Source organism: Pseudophryne corroboree, chromosome 2 (assembly GCF_028390025.1).
Source record: "Pseudophryne corroboree isolate aPseCor3 chromosome 2, aPseCor3.hap2, whole genome shotgun sequence".
Taxonomy (NCBI): Eukaryota; Metazoa; Chordata; class Amphibia; order Anura; family Myobatrachidae; genus Pseudophryne; species Pseudophryne corroboree.
Window position 1 is genome coordinate 997,355,988 of NC_086445.1, and position 21,451 is coordinate 997,377,438.

Below are 21,451 nucleotides of genomic sequence, written 5' to 3' on the forward strand. Positions count from 1 at the left end.
CAGAACCTCCACCGAAAGAAATTACGGTGCTGTAAGCTCTGATAGGGCCCTAGGTTGGGTACATTGCGATCCACTATCGACAGTGTATGGTTGTACTGGCCAACGTGGCGAGAGCGGGTGAAGAGCGCTCAGTGAACTTTCACCATCTGCTTGCATTGAGTATTTTGGTGTTTGTGGGAAAAGGCCCACAAATATGGGAGCCAGTTGCTCAAGTGAGAGACGTTCAGTATGCAGGGTTCAGGCTGGAGAATTGCGGCCGAGAGGGTCAGCAAGGTTTATTATGTGTGGGAAATATGGTCCACACGCAGAGGCTTATTGCAATGAATGGGTACGTATGACTGCTGATGATAGGGCATCATTCCCTGGGGTTGGTGAGTTTGATCCTAAGGTATTGTAGGTAGTATGTCTAACCAAAGGCATAATAAGACAAGAACAGAAATATAAGAACTGTTTGAACTTGTAGCAACAATAAACAAGTAGTAAGAAAAAGAGAAAGCAAGTACACCGCCATATGTAGATGTGGAAGCAGTTACGGCCAGCATACAAACTATAGAAAATAATAAAAATATGAAAAATATGAATATAACCTATATATGTACTAATGAATGTCGAAGTTTTATTTAGGAGGAGAAAGCGACCTGACTGGTTTCAGACATTTCTCATGCACTCAGAGGAGTATCCAACCAGTAAAAGAAGAGCAGTAGCCTGCAGGGGAAGTGGCTGAGACCAGTGGAACTGGTAAGTATGGTGTCAGTCGTATACATATATAGTAAAACCAAAAAAAAGAAATAAAAATCAAGAAAGCAACGTCAGAAATGGAGAAAAACCTGTCCGCACATAGGCCCTCATTCCGAGTTGTTCGCTCGTTAGTTTTTTTTCCGCAACGGAGCGATTTGTCGCAAACTGCGCATGCGCAATGTTCACAGTGCGTCTGCGTCAAGTAAATTTGCAAAAAAGTTTGGTATTTTACTCATGGCTTAATGAAGAAATTTCTTCGTTCTGGTGATCGGAGTGTGATTGACAGGAAGTGGGTGTTTCTGGGCGGAAACTGTCCGTTTTATGGGTGTGTGTGAAAAAACGCTGCCGTTTCTGGGAAAAACGCGGCAGTGGCTGGAGAAACGGGGGAGTGTCTGGGCGAACGCTGGGTGTGTTTGTGACATCAAACCAGGAACGAAACTGACTGAACTGATCGCAGTGGCAGAGTAAGTCTCGAGCTACTCAGAAACTGCAAAGAAATTTCTTTTCGCAATTCTGCTAATCTTTCGTTCGCAGTTCTGCAAAGCTAAGATTCACTCCCAGAGGGCGGCGGCTTAGCGTGTGCAAAGCTGCTAAAAGCAGCTAGTGAGCAAACAACTCGGAATGAGGGCCATTAGTATTTGCCAGTAGGAAAGTGGACAGAGATAGGGTAACCCCAGGATATTTCTTTTAGTTACCATATAAGAAGTATTCATTCCTAGTAATGCCCCTAGTCAAGATGAGCTCGGAAATGTTTGCTGGACCATGTACAGACCCTTAATACGGGATGAGAAGGATTGAATGAATACTTTGCATGACCTAGAAGCTTGTTAATTTTTTTTTTTTTTTTTGTCTTTTGCAGTAATAGAAAATTCACCGTCTGGATAAGATCACTGGAAAACACTAATTCGGCAAATAGGAGGAACGAAAGAAGTGCAACATTAACCTTTGACAAAAACCTGCTGAAGTTACGATTGGGCCCCTACAATGCTAAACCCTTTCCTTCTTTTTCCTAACAGAAATGGCCCCTGACTAACGTAACAGAGATTTTGTTAAATGTGAAATACATATATTGTACTCCCGCTCAGGAAGTACAAGGTATGTTAGATACCCTCAAAGACTAATGTTGCATTACACTGTTCTAGATTCATGTCCATCACAGGTAGAGGAAATTATCTCACAAATACCGGGTTCCCTTTGGACCAAAGATGGACAGGACACTGGATTGATGGCGAATGTAGCCCCAGTATAAGTACAAATAAAAGGTGGCAGGATAGCTCCAAAAATCCCTCAGTATCCTCTAAAGCCAGAGGTAGAATTAGGAGTGTACCCCGTCATACAGCGGCTGCTACAGCAGGGCATCCTAGTCAGGACGTCCAGCACAGCCAATAGTCCCATCTTCCCTGTGAAAAAGAGTGGGGAGAGGGGTTACAGGCTAGTGCAGGATCTAAGGGGGATAAACAAGATAGTTGAGAGTCAATTCCCCGTAGTGCCCAATCCAGTTGTCATTTTAATAAAATCTTCTCCACCTCTACAAACTTATCTGTCACCAACCTCTATTCTGTTTCTCCACAGTTTTCTCTTCATCTTTTGCGTTCACACAGGGTGGTACAGTACATGGACCAGATTACAGTTCAAACACTAAATGCCTAATTGGTCCTTCAGATTTCTGCCTGAACCCAGTATATCTCACCAGCATGATAACACCAGTATTACTGCAGTGTGCCTTGTCAGGCACAAAGGGTGGAGGAAGGATGAGAATACTGGTGAAGGGAAATTTTGTATAGACACTGATATGCCCGTTGGTGAACGCAGACCTGATATTTTCTTCTTTCTCTCCTCTAGGTATTTTATTTTTTATTTTTTCAGTTATGTTCATGGTACTCTACATTGCAAATACACAACAGTTAAATTAAGATACAAATTTGTGTTCCCTACAGGAAAAGGAGGTCTGGAAGGCGAAGGGATATGGTCAGGAGTCCTCAGGACTTTGGACAGATGGATACGGTAAGCCAGTGGCCCCCAGAGCATATCTCACAAGAATAGCTGAGGCGGCACACGGTCTGACTCATCTAGGTAAAGAAGGTACAGTATGTGCAAGCTGATAAGAGCCAACTGGAGTTCACCAGGGTTCTCTTCTCATGCAGGTAAGAAAGCAATGACATGTCTTACTTGCTTGAGGAAGAATATTGGTAAGGCAATACCAACAGAGCCATCCCATATCCCTCCTGCAGATGGACCTTTTCAGGTAATACAAATCGACTTCGTACAGTTAACACCCTTTAGGAATTATTGTTATGTATTGGTGTGCACTGATGTTTTCTCAAACTGGGTAGAGGCATTTCCTGCCGCCACGGATGCTGCTGTGTTTACCGCAAAGAAAAATTGTGCAGAAATTTGTGTGTAGATAATGGTACCCCTAGAAGTAGGAGCAAAGTGAAATTGGACTATTGTGGTGATAATGCTGATTATCTTACAGGAATGAAAGCTATACCTTATACACACTTAGAATACACTTTACCATGGAGCCGCTGCGGCCGCTAAACTTAGTACACACGCTACGTACTTTATACACTGTTTGCGTACGGAGTCCCGTATCACTGTATGGACTTTGCGTATAAACGCCGCGCTGGGGGTACAAAGTACACACAGCACGCACACACCCAGAGATACACTTTAAACCTTTACAGTAATGCAATGCAATGATAAAACACTTTAAACCTTAGCAGGGCAATGAAGACACGACACCAGATTGTGATTTAACTGCTGGGTCCGAAACCACAGCGTACTATTGCTGAAAGGGGGTTACAATACAAATAATACAATATAACAGAGTATATGGCTACATTCAATGGTACATACTTGAGTAGATTCGCTTGTGCTTCCCGGCCCGGTCCTCAAATAGATAACTTTGTGAGTCTTGTGTCTGACCAGGCCAGAAGCAGGCTCTCTTTATACACTTCTTCCAAAAGCAATACAATAGATACTGTAATCCCTTTGTCCATTGGACACAGGAATGCACTTTTACAGTACAGGAGAGGTCATAGGTCGGTTTGAATAGGTGGGCGATGTCCATTCCAACTGCTCTGGTGGGTGGTCTCCTCTGGCTTCCCGCCTCATACATAATGTACAGTAAATACAGTTTATATCTATATTATGCTTCTGCACATAACTATCCGCAGGAACATGCGATCTTCCTCAAACCAACACCGGAATGTTACCCTTAAAATACCCTACAGCTGGATACCAAACACCACCTTATGACCTTGTTCTGTCCCCTCCTATTCTGTAAAGGCAAATCCCTTTGTTCTGAAACCATTTAAACTGCTGTTAATTTCATATGTGGTGCAGGGGGACTATGTGTACATTGTGCACTATTTGGATTAAAAATGTAATGTGTTTTGATAGCTCTACATGCGTTCACAAACTCTACCGTAAATACCCATACCACGCGCTGATGCGCAGGACCGCGGGAGCGACCATACGCAAATTGCGGATATCTGCACGCACGGCAGAACAAGTACACGCACAGAGGCCATCTGTGTGTATTTTGTACGTGATGTGTGTACTGCAATATTTTTTGACTTTGACAGTGGTCATAGACATTGCCACTAGTATTATGTAGCATCGGAACCACTCCCAGATCTTCACTTAACGAATCACCTTCTTCGAATTTTTTTTTTTGTTTTTTGTTTTTTTGGAAGACAACCTCATGTCATGATTGATCCGCACAATGATCAGACATACACCAATGAGGTGACAGTACAGTACCTTATCGAGATGAGCCAGCATTTGAGAACTTGACAAAAGAACTTGAAACTGTTGATTCCTGGTATGCCAAATACTAACTGTCTTGATTGTGAACCAAGAGACTGTGTGATTGTTCTTACGCTCAGGTTGCCTAACAGCCAGGTGGGAAGGACCGTACCAAGTTTTGTTGACAGCACGATCCCAGTGAAAGTAGCCGAGAGAGAGACTTGGGTCCACGATTCCCATTGCAGGAAAGTCGGTAGTCCGGAAGGAACTCGTAAATGGAGTGAGATCGCAAAAGTATCACCAGAGAGTCTGTTTCGTGAAGACTGAGAGGCGGCACTGTTGAACACTACCTGACCATGCTAAAGGATTACAGAAAGACCAGTCGTTGTAATTGATTTGCTATGGACAAGATTTGTTTTGTTCTATTTCTCTTTTCTCTCTTTCCCGCTGACAAACATTTTTTTCAGGACATTCTATTTTTGCGAGGTTTTTCATGAGGAGTCGAGTGTGGGACTGGAACTGGTTCTGGAGGAAGGAGTGATTTCCTTATAGGTTCCCAGGATTAGCCGATCAGTTTGTTAAAGCCAGAGAAAAATCAAAGGTCTAGTAGTTACGGAGTTTGGAGGTAACGTGATAGGCTATTGTCTGAGGAATACTGTATTTTGTAGTTATTGTGACCCCATATTTGAAGATGAGAGTATCCAGAGATGTCAGTCTAGCAATAAGGTGACAGACATCCCTTGAGTGATTACCACTCACTAGTGGGTAAGGTCTTAAACCAAATGGAATGTTGGATTTGCTAACAGGTACCTCTAAAACGAAAAGATGCAGGATTAGTGCCATATTTTATTACAGTTAGCTGAGGTACTTGACTTACACGGAAGGGGGCGGGGACCGGTGGACAAAGAATATAATATAACTAGACCCCCTAGTCTTAAGATCCATCAGTACCATAGATAAATCCTTGGTATGTTTAAATCTCATCAATTTCAGGAAACTGGGAGGTAATCAGGAACAATCAGACAATGGCTATTCACACATTGCAGATAAAGAGCTCATTAATATGTGTGTAAGAAAGGTTTATGAGTGTCTCTCCCCGAACTACGAAGGTTTATGTTATTTAGGAAGGACACGACTTATAACCCTTGTTCAATTATTAAACAGATCTAGCATACGTTCCAGAAATGGAAACAATGTTCAGAAAATGATAGGAATATGTAAATCATGAAAATTTAATGTCACTTTCAGGATTTGTTTGTGTTTTCTCCCTCTACCCAGCAGAACCTCAATCGAATCCGAACATCAGTGTACGAAGACGTAGGTACATGTATGTGTGAAATGTTCATTCAAATCAGACATTATAAACCAAAGCACTGTCCCAGCATACTCTATAGGTTGAATGTTGTCCCACACCCAACCAGTGGTCCCGTGACCGCCGAGTGCATATAGAAGATGTCTCGTCTTCCTCCCTGTCTTCCCCAAATATAGTCAAGTGTCTGATTTGTGAAATGAATACATACGTGTGTCTAGGTCACCGATTATTGTCTGAAATATTTTTCTTATGTTAATAATTTAGGTCAGTTATTGTTTACTGCCAAAGGGTGGACTGTCGAAGTCAAAAATCTGACAGAGAGAACATACAGATTCCACACATTATGAGTCACTATGCTTGCAAATACGCGCAGCGAGCACAGCAAATATGGTAACATATGCATTTACACAGACATGCTACAAATATATATTCAACACATATTTCATACAGCACATAATTTGAACATATCAAGCGCCAGACATCAAAAGGTTTTAAATTATATAATGGAGTAACGTCATGTATGTGTATTATTGGAACGAAGCAAGATGGACATGTCGTGCTTGGTATCAAAGCAACCAGATTAATGTGTATATCAATTTGATACCTGTTATTAAGTTGTAGCTCATTGCAACAAGTAGTTATGATTGAATGTAGGAATATAAAGCCACAATTCTGATGAGAACAAAAGGATTCCATTCAAAGCATGTGATGGACAGGAAACTCAGGCCAGCCCTTTTGATGTCTTCAAGGCTTGCATATGAACTGACCAATGACTCATCATGAATGAGAAAGTTCCCTCCACTAGACCAAGTAACAAGAGATCTGGATACGCCCCCAAGAGACTCAGTGTATAGGTGATCACATACAGAGCCGGCTGCTTTTCCTCTTTGTCCCAGATGATGGTGGAGATGCTGACTGTCCAGTGGCTGCATGATTTTACTGAGAGAGAGAGTGATATGGAGTGGAGACTTTATTTGAGCAAAATATGGTGATGTATTGCTGGCCATGTATGTATTTGAATTAGTTTGTAATAACTGCTTACTGTGTAAATTGTAACCATGTAACTATATATATAAACTGTACATTGTGATATATTGAATATATATCCTTTTAATAACAAATATATACATCAATGAGCTTTGGAACTCAGATAATGTGTGGGTGTATTGTTTTCTCTTATGGGATGCAGTGTTTTGCGATGTATAGCGCACATTCATAGCACATGGTAATAAGATGTGCAGCCGTCCACAGTATATAATAGAGCTGGCATCTTAAATATTTGTTAGAAAGCAAAATGACTTTTACAGTGGTCAATGGATCATTTTCAAATTGGACTAAAGTACTAAGTGGTGTGCCACAAGGGTTTGTACTTGGACCACTTTTGTTCAACATTTTCATCAACGACCTAACAGTAGGTCTAGAGAGCATGGTATCAATTTTCGCAGACGATACCAAATTGTGTAAGGTTATAAATATGGAGGGGGATGCTGAGTCTCTTCAGAATGACTTAATTAAAATGGAAGCATGGGCAGCAAAATGGAGAATGAGATTCAACACAGACAAGTGTAAGGTAATGCAGTGTGGGGGCAAGACCAAAAATAACACCTACATACTAAATGGGGTAATATTAGGGAATTCTGTACTGGAAAAAGACTTAGGGTTTCACATAGATACATAAAATGGGGAATTGATGCAAGGGACGACAGTATTATACTCCCATTATATAAATCACTAGTGAGGCCTCATCTTGAATACTGTGTGCAATTTTGGGCACCATATTACAAAAAGGATATCCTGGAGCTAGAAAAGGTTCAGAGGTGGGCAACCAAACTAATCAAGGGCATGGAGACGCTGGAATACGAGGAAAGGCTTGCAAGGCTAGGCATGTCTACATTGGAAAAGAGGAGACTAAGAGGGGACATGATCAACATCTACAAATATATAAGGGGTCAATACACAGAGCTTGGGAGGGACCTGTTTTCTATAAGATCAGCACAGAGAACACGTGGTCACTCGCTTAGGTTAGAGGAGTGGAGTTTCCGCACATTGAGGCGAAAAGGTTTTTTCACAGTAAGGACAATACGTGTTTGGAATTTCCTGCCTGAGAGAGTAGTAATGGCGGAATCTGTCAACACCTTTAAGAATGGGTTAGATAAATTCCTATTGGATAAAGATATTCAGGGTTATGGTGCGTAGGCACGCATTATAGTTAATATAACTAGTCCTAACATAAAAATAACTAGTCCTATAATAAGACTGCATAGGAGACCACAAATAGGTTGAACTCGATGGACTATTGTCTTTTTTCAACCTTATTTACTATGTTACTATGTTATATTATAATAATACAAATCAGGTATCGATTGCTTAATTACTAAGGACAATAGGTAATTGACCGGATGAGGCAAACGTCCTTAATGCACCTGGCAGGCCCAGGACCTACTGGCGAGATGTGGGGCGCGTCTCACCTGAAAGAAACTTTATGGAATTATAAACAGCGGCAGTCTTTAGGGAAGGGCTATTAATTGAGTTAATGTACTTTCTCCCTTTATCACCGCTTCGATATTTAGGGCAATACAATTATGGCCACTTTGGTCTTCAACGTGACTTTTCCCCCGTTCGTGAGTACACATATTACCTTTGGTTCTACATGTGACTCTGTACTGGTCCTCTGCACCTGATTGCTAGCTCATTACAGGAATATACTTTGTTTTTAGACAAACATGCAAAAATGACTTCTTGTGTTATGGAGGATATGGGGGGGTCATTCAGATCTGATAGCTGCTGTGCTTTCTTGCACAGCGGGCAATCAGATCCGAACTGCGCATGCGTATGCACCGTAATGCGCAGGCGCGATGGACGGCCTTAACGGGGATCGCCGGTCAGCGACGGGACTGTGTGAAGGATCCAATCGCACGGGCGTTCGCAAGGAAATTGACAGGAAGAGGGCGTTCGTGGGTGGCAACTGACCATTTTCAGGGAGTGTCTGGAAAAACGCAGGTGGCCTCAAGCGTTTTCCGGGAGGGTGCCTGACGTAAAATCCGGTCCCGAATAACCTGATGTGATTGCAGTGTCTGAATAAGTCCTGGGCTGCGCAGAGACTGCACAAAATCAGTTTGTGCAGCTCTGCTACACATGCGTTCACACACTTGCACAGCTAAAATACACTTCCCCTGTAGGCGGCGACTATCTGATCGCAGGGCTGCAAAAATCGCTGCCTAGCAATCAGATCTGAATTAGGCCCATAGTGTTCTCACAATGATACAAGGAGGCCGCACTCATTGCAATGAGGCTGTGCAGTTTGTGTGAGCGTGCATTGGTCAGATAGGTGCATTGTGTGAAATTACATCTTGTGCCTCTGTATATTATGCAGGAAGAAAACAACCCTGCAGCTCTCGCAATCACTGGGAGAATATATAAATAGCACAAGTCACCATGAGAGAGATTGTTATCTACAGTACTATATACTTTAGACTTCAATGAACAAGATATATTCATTAGAAGAAGAACATTTCAGGTCATGTCAGTCTCCTTTATTTGCTCCAAGCTATGATCATCTGTGTGAGAATTTTCTCACGTCTGCCTGTGAGTGGCTACACCCTGTACATTTAAGCCATCAGCTTTGTTCCTCTGCAAAAAGAAAACAGGCCAGGTTTATAAATCTTATGGGGACAGCCTTGTGGCTGGAAGATTAAATCTATGTTTTCTTGTTGTGTGAGAAAAGTTCCCTTTAATGTCGGCTTCCACCGTGTTTCAAAATAGTTCACAAACATATGGCTGTGGGGAGATGTGCCCCGGCAGTCTCTCTGTAGCACACGGCGATGGGATCGGGTGTCAGATATCAGTGATGGATGTTAGGTTGCGGCATATTTCGGCAATGGGATCACCTGCTGGCTCCCAGCGTCGGTCAGGTGTTTTAAGCTGGGCACCGGTCATGAACCAATCACAGTTCATAGATGGGCAGCCACAATTGGCTCTCAGGCAATGCGAAGGGGTCATAGCTCCCAGCATCTTATATGGGACGCTGCAGAGCAGAAGTACGCAGTCCGTCTGACGACAGGAAGAGTTCCAGCAGCCACAGAAGAGGCCGGAAGCCAGCGAGATCAAGTCAGAAGACAACAGCTGAGCATGGAAGCAGTGGCAGTTAGTGGCTGAGTGTGGAAGAAGATGGCTGAGGTCCGGAGAGTGCTGCCAGTGTTGGGATGCAAGCAAGCTAACAAAGATCCTCACTGCAGACTCTCCCGACACAGAGCCGTAACTAGACATTTTGGTGCCCTGTGCCAGAAATAGAATAGGGACCCCCCCCCCCTCACCGTAAGTAAAACAGGGACAGTGCGCGTCTAAGGCGAGCGTCAAAATACAGGGTCGTGGCTTCGTGGAGAGGGGGCATGGTCACAAAATAATACCAATTTATGTTACACTTAGGGAAGCCAATCCCGGGCCATTTTTCCAATCCCGGGTATCGAGATTGAAAAATGGCCAATCCCAGGATTCCCGGGATTGGCTTTTAGCTAGGTGGCCGCCCCCTCGCCCCGCCCCGCACATATAACTAACCATATACCAGAGGCGGGCGGGAGGGGAACATCCTCTGATCACTGCTGGCAGTGACCTTTCACGCTGACCTTTCACGCTGCACTGGGGAGCCGGAAGGAGGAAGCCGGGCAGCGTCTGAGTGACCTGTGAACGCTCCATGCTGATCCCTCAATCCCTGGGATTGGAGCTTCCAATCCCGGGATTGAATCCCGGCCATTTTTGGCCCTAAATCCCGGGATCCCGCCGATCCCGGGATTGACCACCATAGTTACGTTGCACAATAGTCTCCATTATTCATATTACACCATACAGTAGCGACACTTATACACATTACACCAGGTAGAGCCCCTTATATACATTACATGAGGTAAAGCCCCTTTTACACATTACACCAGGTAGAGACCCTTTTACACATTGCACCAGGTAGAGACCCTTTTTACACATTACGCCAGTTAGAGCCCTGTTTTGCACATTGCGCCAGGTAGAGCCCCTTTTACACATTGCTCCAGGTAGAGCTCCCTTTTATACACTGTGCCAGGTAGAACCCCATTTAACACATTGAGCCAGTTAGAGCCCTGTTTTGCACATTGCGCCAGGTAGAGCCCTCTTTTACACATTATACCAGGATCAGTACAGGATGCCGAATGGCAGTATACCGACATTGGCATCCCGTGTGCTAGAATGGCGGCAGGGGGACAAGCGCAATAATGCCCCTTGCAGGCTCACTGCGCTTGCCATGCTACGGGCTCAGTGGAGAGCTTTGCTTGCCAAAAGTTCTATTCTCCCTCTATGGGTGTCATGGACACTCACAAAGGAATAATCACTTACTTCGCTGGTATTCCGGTGGTGGTATATTACCCCTGTCAGGATCCCGGTGATATTGAGACAGCTGGGATCCCGACAGGCGTTATTTTAACCGCATACCATTATGCCAGGTAGAGCCCCTTTTACACATTGTGCCAGGTAGAGCCCCCTTTTACACATTGCACCAGGTTGAGTTCCCTTTTACACATGTCACCATGTAGAGCCGCTTTTAGACACTGCACCAGGTAAAGTCCCCCTTTACACACTGCACCAGGTAGAGCCATTATACACATTACGCTAGGCAGAGCCCCTTTACCCATTGCACCAGCTAAAGCCCCCTTTGACATATTGCACCAGGTAGAGCCCCATTTTACACATTGTGCCAGGTAGAGCCCTTATACACATTACACCAGGTAGAGCCTTCTTTTACACATTACACCAGGTAGAGACCCCTTTTACAATGCCAGGTAGAGCCCCCTTTTACACATTGCGCCAGGTTGAGCCCTTATACATGTTACACCAGGTAGAGTTCCCTTTTACAATGCCAGTTATAGCCCCTTTTACAGTAATATAAAATAACATTACACTACTCACCACCTCAAGCTCTGTGACTGAGGGCAAAAGGTCACTGGAGGTCTGAATCTGGAGTTTGAGGGGCTGGGCTAGGCTGTACTGTGATCAGTAATGCCTCCTCCTCTCCCCCTTCCACCCCAAATACTGTGGCAGGGCTCCTCGCGGGGCAGGGCACTGTGGGAGTCAGCTGGGGCTGGGAGAGAAGTCATCACGTCTCTCTCTGGAGACACTGCAGGGGGGATGGAGCATCCTAGCCGGGGGGAAAAGTGGTGTTGCAAGCCTCTATAGTGGTGCACTCAGCAGCAGAGAAAGAGCTGAATACACATCACTACATACAGGAGGCGGATGGCCATGCTAGTGGTGCTGTCAGATGGTGCGCCTTACAGTTCATATGCGCTGTGGGCAAGGCATTGCTGGCACACAGCTAGTTACGGCCCTTTCCCAACTTACCGGGTAGGCACTCAGTGAGGCCCTGTGTGCACATAAATCCCCATGACTACCAGGAATTGGGCACTAGGCATGTGGGCATAGTCAGGCATTAGGCCTCTGGCACTGTAGGTGGGCCGGTGTACAGTAAAGGGCGTTAAGCCCTGTTAGTGTAAGTGCCCACTCCAGGTGATTAGTAACTGGGTGCTAGGCCCAGGTCACTTGGTGCCACATGCATGCAGGCTTAAAGCCTGAGTTCCATAATTAGTCCTCTTCAAGGGCGTAGCTACCATAGGTGCAGGCAGTGCAGCAGCTATGGGGCCCAGAGCTGAGCGGGTCCATCTTCCCTGTCAAAGTTACATGTGTTATATACATTTTTCACCATTGGATGGTACGTAGGGGTCCTTTAAAACTTTTTCCTTGGGGCCTGCAATATATCTAGTTATGCCCCTGGACCTGGTCATTGTAGTGTGGTATAAAATGAACTGGAGGGCATTTTAATGTTATATAATATGAACCGGGGCACTGTAATGAGGCACAATATGAACGGGGAGCACTATATATCATAATGTGAATTGGGGGTACTGTGTGGCATAATGTGTACTGGCAGCTCTGAAATGTAACATAGGGTGAACTTAAGCACTACTGCGATTCATAAAAGAAACTAAGGCACTACTATGCGGCATAACATTAAATAATGCTCTACTATAATTCAGAAAATGAACGAAAAGTGCACTATTATAGGGCATAAAATTAACTGCTGTAGAGAAGTGTCTCTAGAAGCATTGGGATGGGGGCCCCTTCAAAATGTTGCTATGGGGCCCACAAAGTTCTGGCTACGCCCCTGGTCCTCTTCCACTCTCTTATCTGTAACCCTTTACCCCAACAAGGAGGGCTGCCGGGCCCCCTCCCCATTAAATGGGAGTACTACTACTCTAGGGTCCTAATATTAGAGAGGGGCTGGACAGCTTGATAGGCAGGAAGATATGAGGAGGTAGTACCATGATTTATGATTGCTTTGTAATGTTAAAATGTCATATTTGCTGTGTTTACCATACTGCACCCCCCCCCAACATCCAGTACCTCTAACACGTTCAAAAAGAGGCATGGCTTTGCGAGAATACCGCAATCGCACGCCACAACCCCGATTTCGTCACTGTGGGAGCTACAGAAGAACCCAGTAATGACCGTGGACATTAACGTACAAATTGGTCTTTTTATACACTGGATACTTTATGGAATACAGTGTTATTATTTAACACAAGATGGCCTTACTATAGGCTGTATCAAACATATTTAAATAATATAAGTAAGTGGTCAGGAATAGGTTAAACATTCCATAATAAATAAATACACAAACATAATAGAATCAGTGCTGCACTTTCCAAGCACACATTCTCCCACCTCATGGTAAGGCTCCGGTCTCTTCTTCCTGGGAGCTACTCTCAGGTCCAGAGCACCAACTGAGGACTCAGATCACCGTAATTGTATTGAAGAATTTATTGTACGTGTAAGTATGTGACTGCAAATAAACATTGATAATATTGAAAAAAAAGACAGAACTTTGTGAACATCGGCCACACATCGGTGCACCATCGAATATATTTGCTGCCTCAGAGTGTGCCTCTTAGATATGATGCCAGGCACTTTCCAGTTGCGTACAAATTGTCAGTGTAACACTAGGGCATGCCCAGAAAATGGCCCTGACATGCCTGCGTTTTTCTAGCTACCTCCCCCCGGTACTGGCTACCTGTCACTCACTGGGCGGGATGTACTAAGCATTTGCCGTTCTCCCGCCGCACATTGCATTGATACTAATTGCATATGTATTAAAAAGGACAGCTCTCCCGATAAGAGCTGCTCTTTGCATTCGGCACCGGTCACTGGATTTCCTGGAGTCTGTTTGCGCATCCGCAGAGTGATGCTGCGGCCACGGAGACTGCTGGGAGTGATCCAATTGGAAGAAAACCTATAGACTTCTATAGGCAGTGGTGCCAAGAGAGGTGGGGGTGGGGGGGGGGTCCAGGTCTGATTGAGGGGCCCAATGAGGGTCCAGTAGGGTCCCAGGCCCTCTTCCTCTTACCTGGCAGTAGCAGCTGCAGCTCTTCTCCTAAGCCCAGCACACTCTGCTGTGTACTTGTGAGAGGGCAACGTCGGGGCGTATAGGGCCTGCTGCCGTGCAGGTGTAGGCGTACCACTTACCGGACGTCGCACGCTCTCACTTGCAGGTGCCGAAACTCTCGACAGTCCTGGAAACGCTTCCGGACGACCCAGGCACCAACGACCTAAGAGGAAGGAGACCGTTGAATACCGTTCCCCAAACCGTGGACCGCAACACCCTACGGGGCTGAGGGAAATAGCTCCTTCGGGCTAGGTGGGGGTCATCACCGGCGTCCGCCTCAGAGCCCGAATTTCACCTATCGGCACTTTCGCACCAGGTGGAAATTCCGCCTTGCACAGCCGTGCAAGGCTCACCGTTGCCCTGAAGGAAGGGAGATAGAAAGCAACACACAAACACTCAGACCGGGGTTACTCACCGGCTTACACTCCGGTACTCCGATCTTCTCCAGTACAGGTCCCTGTAAGGAGGCAAAAAGAAAGAAAACAGCCGTGCAGGGCCTAACTCTGACCTAGTGTCACACCCTATACTATCTACAACAGCAGAGCCCTCAAACTAGCTCTGTGGGTGTGGTGCAACATAACTAGGCACAAACCTTATAACCGCAATTTGCCCTGCACGGTAACAACACACATCGGAATACACATAACACAGCACTGTCCCTTGAAATACCTACCAGCCGAATAGAGGAGGTGGGCCTCTGCCTTCCTAAATACCTCGGGGTGGCCTGGGCCTAGCGCCCAGGGCCACCTGTACTCACCTCAGGAAACACTGATTCGCCAGGCCTAGCGCCCCCTAACTGTACACAGGCCGGAGGCCTGACTTCGCCCACGGGCCTAGCGCCCGCCTAACTTGCTGCCCGTTGGGTGACCTGGGCCTTGTGCCCAGGGTCACCTTATATGTACCTACTCGGCCACAATACACTAGGGCCTAATGCCCTCTAACGCCGCACAGGCCTACCGCCTGATATGCCCCCGGGCCCAGTGCCCGCCTAACTGGTGCCGCAGGGGTAGGGTGGCTTGGGCCTAATGCCCAAACCACCTAATCAAATATTGGGGCCCCCAAACTCCTAACTGCGCCACAGGCCTAGTGCCTGGATTGTGCCCTCGGGCCTAATGCCCGTCCCTGGTGGTCGAGGGAGGAAGAGGGGAGGGGGTGAAGTTCGCCTCACCGAGGCCTCACCTGATCCGCGGGGTCTCCGGCACTCTCTTCTGCCGCTGACCCGTCCTGGCCAGCGGCGTCGCCTCCGCTGCTCCACGTCCAGCCGCCGCTGGACATCTCCTTCCCGGGGCCCGACGTCTTCCGGCCTCTTCAGCGGCCACCGGAGCTCTTCTCCCCGCGGCCGTCGTCGTCTTCTTCCTGCGGCGTCGTCTTCCGCGCTCTTCCGCGCACGCGGTCTCTCCTTCCCCCGCCCGTCGTCTTCCTTCTTCTCCTCGCCGCTCTTCGGCGCGGCCTTTTCTTCAGGCTCCCGCCCGGCGTCTGACGTCAGACGCCGGGGGCGGGGCCTATGACGCGGCGAGCGCCGATTGGCTCGCCACGTCACTCTCCGATTGGCTGCCGCTCCGGGAGCCGCGATTGGCTCCCGGAGGGCGCCAAGATTCAAACGCCCCTGCAGTCTCTGGTCCGGTGCAGGGAAAAAGGTAATCCCTGCACCGGACACCCGCCGCCACGCACCAAGCGCTGGGGACAGACAAGCTGCCCCAGCGCTGTCCCCAGCTAGGGACAGCAACATGGATGTGCCCACAGGGCACATCCTTACATTTCCCCCCCCTTTTTCCTTTGTAGTCCCTACAAAGTTCCTCACGACTTCCATTGTCCGCGGGTCAGGGAATTCCGAGGTCCCTCCGGCGAGGTTGTGTTCGAGGGCCCAGCCTGGACCGGCCGTGACCCCACACCCTTCCTCCTCCAGCGCCGGGTTCCTCTTACGTCCTGACCTCCATCGGCGGATCCTCTGGGGGAGTGGCATCTCCTCACGGTCGCTCGACGTTGGCCACCAAGGGGAATCTTCCTCCACGGGGACAACAGTCACCCACTCTTGACCTCCGATATCGTCTGTGGCTTTGTCCCTGTCTTCCGGGTGTGGTATCGACCACCACCCAACAGCGGAATCCTCCGGGGCATCCGTTTCCTCCTGGGCAACAGCCACCATATGTTGCATTTCCTCGTGGGGCATCTCCAAAGGTCCTGTGTCTTCCTCTGGAACGGGTCCTCCCACGGCATCACGATCCTGTCCCCGTACATCCGTCCATTTCGGCACTCCCGGCAGGTACTCTTGCTCCAGGACTATCTCCTCCTCTTCACGGAGGGCATTCAACTGGGAGCATGACTGCACCCGATCCTGACAGTCACTCTCGTCGGCGCTTCCGATGCCAGAGTCGTCCTCCATCCGTTCTGGGAGGGATTCGTCGGCGGACAGCTCACCGTAGTCCGAGTCTTCCTCCGATATCTGGACTGGGGTATTATTTTCCTCCTCAGCGTACCTAGTCCTCTCCGCTGGCACCTCTGTTTCCTCAGCGTACTCCTTCGCTTCCGCTGGATCCTTTTCTTCCTCAGCGTACTCCTGCGCTTCCGCTGGCATCTCTTGGTACCCAGGACACTCCTGTTCCGCACGTCCTGGTCGTGGACGGTTCCATCGTGGGGAGATTCCGGACGTCGCCGTCACTGGGTCTTCACGCTTTTCTTCGCAGCGTGGTCTCTTCACCTCCCAGTCGTCCACCTCCGCCTCATGCGGGAAAGGAATCTGCCTTACTGGGGTCACTTTCTTGGGACAGAGTAGATCCTCGGCATCTTCCCAGGGGCACTCACTGGCCGCATGTCCTGGTCGCCGACACTTCCAACAAGGGAGGGCCACCTTCTCCAAGACGGGTTCCTGGTCCACCTTCTTCACTGGGGAATCTTCACCCGTTGGTTCTGGCTCAGAGGAAATGGGCACCTGCGAACTAACTTTAAGCAAGGCCTTCCGCTCCATTTCCCTGGTTTCCTCCTCCCATCTCTGGGCGCGACCATCCGCAATCATCCGGTCTTCATTCCACGGACAATCGGGAAGCGCATGTCCTCTCGCCTCGCAGAGCGCACACACAGGCTCTGCAGCCACCCGGTCCCAAAGCTGCTGACGAGACTCCGTCATCTGCTTCACCGTGGCCTCGTAGTCCGTCCTGTCTTCCGTCCATGGACATTCCAGGAGCCGATGTCGGGGATCTCCACAGCTTTCACACCGGGAATCAACCTCGTCTTCGCTCAACTCTTCATCCCAGGGACAACTGTTGTGCTCATGCCCGTAGTTTCCGCAGAGCAAACACCAGGACTCCTTCGCTTGGCCCTTCTGACGTCTTCGGTCCGCTTCCTGGACCACCTTCTTTGGGGACGTCTCTCGCCAAGTACACTCGTTCTTGCAGGGCGTCACAGCGGCCTTCTTGCGCCCCTTCTCCCGGCGCTCTTCTTTTCCACGCTGGACCGACCGCTGCACCATCTTCAGGAGGTCAGCCCCAGACACCGTCACCCAGTCGCTCTGGTCCGCACACGTCCGGGGGTGAGTCTTCTCCGGAGCCGTCCGCAGGGAGGTCTTCTTGGTGGCGTTCCACATCGTGTCCGTGATCCGGTCTCTTTTATCCTGCCGACTACGCCAAGTGTGAGAGGGCAACGTCGGGGCGTATAGGGCCTGCTGCCGTGCAGGTGTAGGCGTACCACTTACCGGACGTCGCACGCTCTCACTTGCAGGTGCCGAAACTCTCGACAGTCCTGGAAACGCTTCCGGACGACCCAGGCACCAACGACCTAAGAGGAAGGAGACCGTTGAATACCGTTCCCCAAACCGTGGACCGCAACACCCTACGGGGCTGAGGGAAATAGCTCCTTCGGGCTAGGTGGGGGTCATCACCGGCGTCCGCCTCAGAGCCCAAATTTCACCTATCGGAACTTTCGCACCAGGTGGAAATTCCGCCTTGCACAGCCGTGCAAGGCTCACCGTTGCCCTGAAGGAAGGGAGATAGAAAGCAACACACAAACACTCAGACCGGGGTTACTCACCGGCTTACACTCCGGAACTCCGATCTTCTCCAGTACAGGTCCCTGTAAGGAGGCAAAAAGAAAGAAAACAGCCGTGCAGGGCCTAACTCTGACCTAGTGTCACACCCTATACTATCTACAACAGCAGAGCCCTCAAACTAGCTCTGTGGGTGTGGTGCAACATAACTAGGCACAAACCTTATAACCGCAATTTGCCCTGCACGGTAACAACACACATCGGAATACACATAACACAGCACTGTCCCTTGAAATACCTACCAGCCGAATAGAGGAGGTGGGCCTCTGCCTTCCTAAATACCTCGGGGTGGCCTGGGCCTAGCGCCCAGGGCCACCTGTACTCACCTCAGGAAACACTGATTCGCCAGGCCTAGCGCCCCCTAACTGTACACAGGCCGGAGGCCTGACTTCGCCCACGGGCCTAGCGCCCGCCTAACTTGCTGCCCGTTGGGTGACCTGGGCCTTGTGCCCAGGGTCACCTTATATGTACCTACTCGGCCACAATACACTAGGGCCTAATGCCCTCTAACGCCGCACAGGCCTATCGCCTGATATGCCCCCGGGCCCAGTGCCCGCCTAACTGGTGCCGCAGGGGTAGGGTGGCTTGGGCCTAATGCCCAAACCACCTAATCAAATATTGGGGCCCCCAAACTCCTAACTGCGCCACAGGCCTAGTGCCTGGATTGTGCCCTCGGGCCTAATGCCCGTCCCTGGTGGTCGAGGGAGGAAGAGGGGAGGGGGTGAAGTTTGCCTCACCGAGGCCTCACCTGATCCGCGGGGTCTCCGGCACTCTCTTCTGCCGCTGACCCGTCCTGGCCAGCGGCGTCGCCTCCGCTGCTCCGCGTCCAGCCGCCGCTGGACATCTCCTTCCCGGGGCCCGACGTCTTCCGGCCTCTTCAGCGGCCACCGGAGCTCTTCTCCCCGCGGCCGTCGTCGTCTTCTTCCTGCGGCGTCGTCTTCCGCGCTCTTCCGCGCACGCGGTCTCTCCTTCCCCCGCCCGTCGTCTTCCTTCTTCTCCTCGCCGCTCTTCGGCGCGGCCTTTTCTTCAGGCTCCCGCCCGGTGTCTGACGTCAGACGCCGGGGGCGGGGCCTATGACGCGGTGAGCGCCGATTGGCTCGCCGCGTCACTCTCCGATTGGCTCCCGGAGGGCGCCAAGATTCAAACGCCCCTGCAGTCTCTGGTCCGGTGCAGGGAAAAAGGTAATCCCTGCACCGGACACCCGCCGCCACGCACCAAGCGCTGGGGACAGACAAGCTGCCCCAGCGCTGTCCCCAGCTAGGGACAGCAACATGGATATGCCCACAGGGCACATCCTTACATACTGGGCTGCAGTGTGGCCATGGAGGTGATTAAAAAACATTTTTTTTCTGTTTTTTCCCCTAAGGGTACATGGCCACACCTCCTGTGATTAGGCCACACCCCTTGCAAAGTACCTGGGCCCAGTCTGGCACTCGTCTATAGGGTACCTTCAGCAAAAGCTGGCATTACCCTCCGCACTGAAGCTCAGTAATCAAGGGCTTAGTACATATGGAATGTATTAAAATCCCCCAAAATTACCAAATTTTTACTTTCATACATTCCACCCACTATGAGAAGAAATCCTCTCTGTCCGGTGTTGCTGCTCCTTAAGATTTGTCGCATGAGCAGTAGCAAGACTTTGCTGGAGTGCTGTCAAATCGACATTGCATCCACCTCTGAATCAGGGACATTGGAGGTAATTCCAATTTGATCGCAGCAGGTCATTTTTTAGCAGTTGGGCAAAACCATGTGCACTGCAGGGGAGGCAGATATAACATGTGCAGAGAGAGTTAGATTTGGGTGGGTTATTTTGTTTCTGTGCAGGGTAAATACTGGCTGCTTTATTTTTACACTGCAATTTAGATTGCAGATTGAACTCACCACACCCAAATCTATCTCTCTCTGCACATGTTATATCTGCCTCCCCTGCAGTGCACATGGTTTTGCCCAACTGCTAAAAAATTTCCTGCTGCGATCAACTTGGAATTACCCCCATTGTGAGGCGAACATAACATATCCTACTTTATTTCTGTGCAACGTTTTCTTTGATCGACAATTGTAAAAAGTGTTCCTTATAAAAATCTACAACTAAACACTTTTAATAGAACTAGACATAGAATGGAAAATACATTTTGTATATAGCTACAGAATAAAGTGATTTGCTACAGCCATAGTGTATGTCACACCGATTTCTGCACTCAGCCATGTGTAAGGGAAGCCTTTCAGATGCAGTCCTGTGGCGCCACCGTGTGGTACTGCATACATAAAGCACTAGGGACTATGGATAGGTTGAGAATACAGACATATATTTTGTCACTTCTTTATACAAATGTAATCAATATTTACGTGGTGATTCGTGGTGAGCGGACACGCTGCACTAGCTGCCGGATTCCAGCTTCGGTCTCCTGACTATGGGGTTTATTCAGGTTTGTTAGCAAACCAAAAAAGCACACTAATGGCCAAAACTTTGGGGGTGATTCAGAGCTGATTGCAGATCATCTACGATCATATTCTCAGACATGCGGGGGACGCCCAGCACAGGGATAGTCCGCCCCACATGTCAGGCCCTTCTCCCCGCACCGGTGCAAAAGCATTATGCCAACCCCCTTTTCATCCCCTTAGGGGAGGTTTATTAAAATTCTAATTACGTAGTTCTCCTTTTTCCCACCTGCAGAAGACCTATGTTACATTATAGTCAGTGAGTGAGTGAGGGCTTTTGCATATATAGATATATTTATATATCTATATAACTATATATATACTAGGTGATTCATAATGCCCTATGGGCGCTCTTCACACCGTCGTAAGGGGCTACGCCCCCTTAACCCTTGCACACCCTTGTGGCGTGCAATATTTTTATTAAATGGAGTATTACCTCCAATCATAATTGTGTGAGTGGTTAAATATTGCACGGACAAAGGGCGTGCAATGGTTAAGGGGTTGTAGCCCCTTGCAAAGGCGTGAACAGCACACGCAGGTCCTGATGAATCACCTAGTAAGTGCTGTGGTTGGGGGAGTGGCGGGTGCGGGAGAGACATGGATGGGGGAGAGGTCCGGGGTTGCCATGGGTGGGACGCAGAGGCAGAACTCTGGGAGGCAACGGAGTCATCTGCCGCCGGGCTCCTGCTCTGAAGGGGGGCACCTCTCCTCC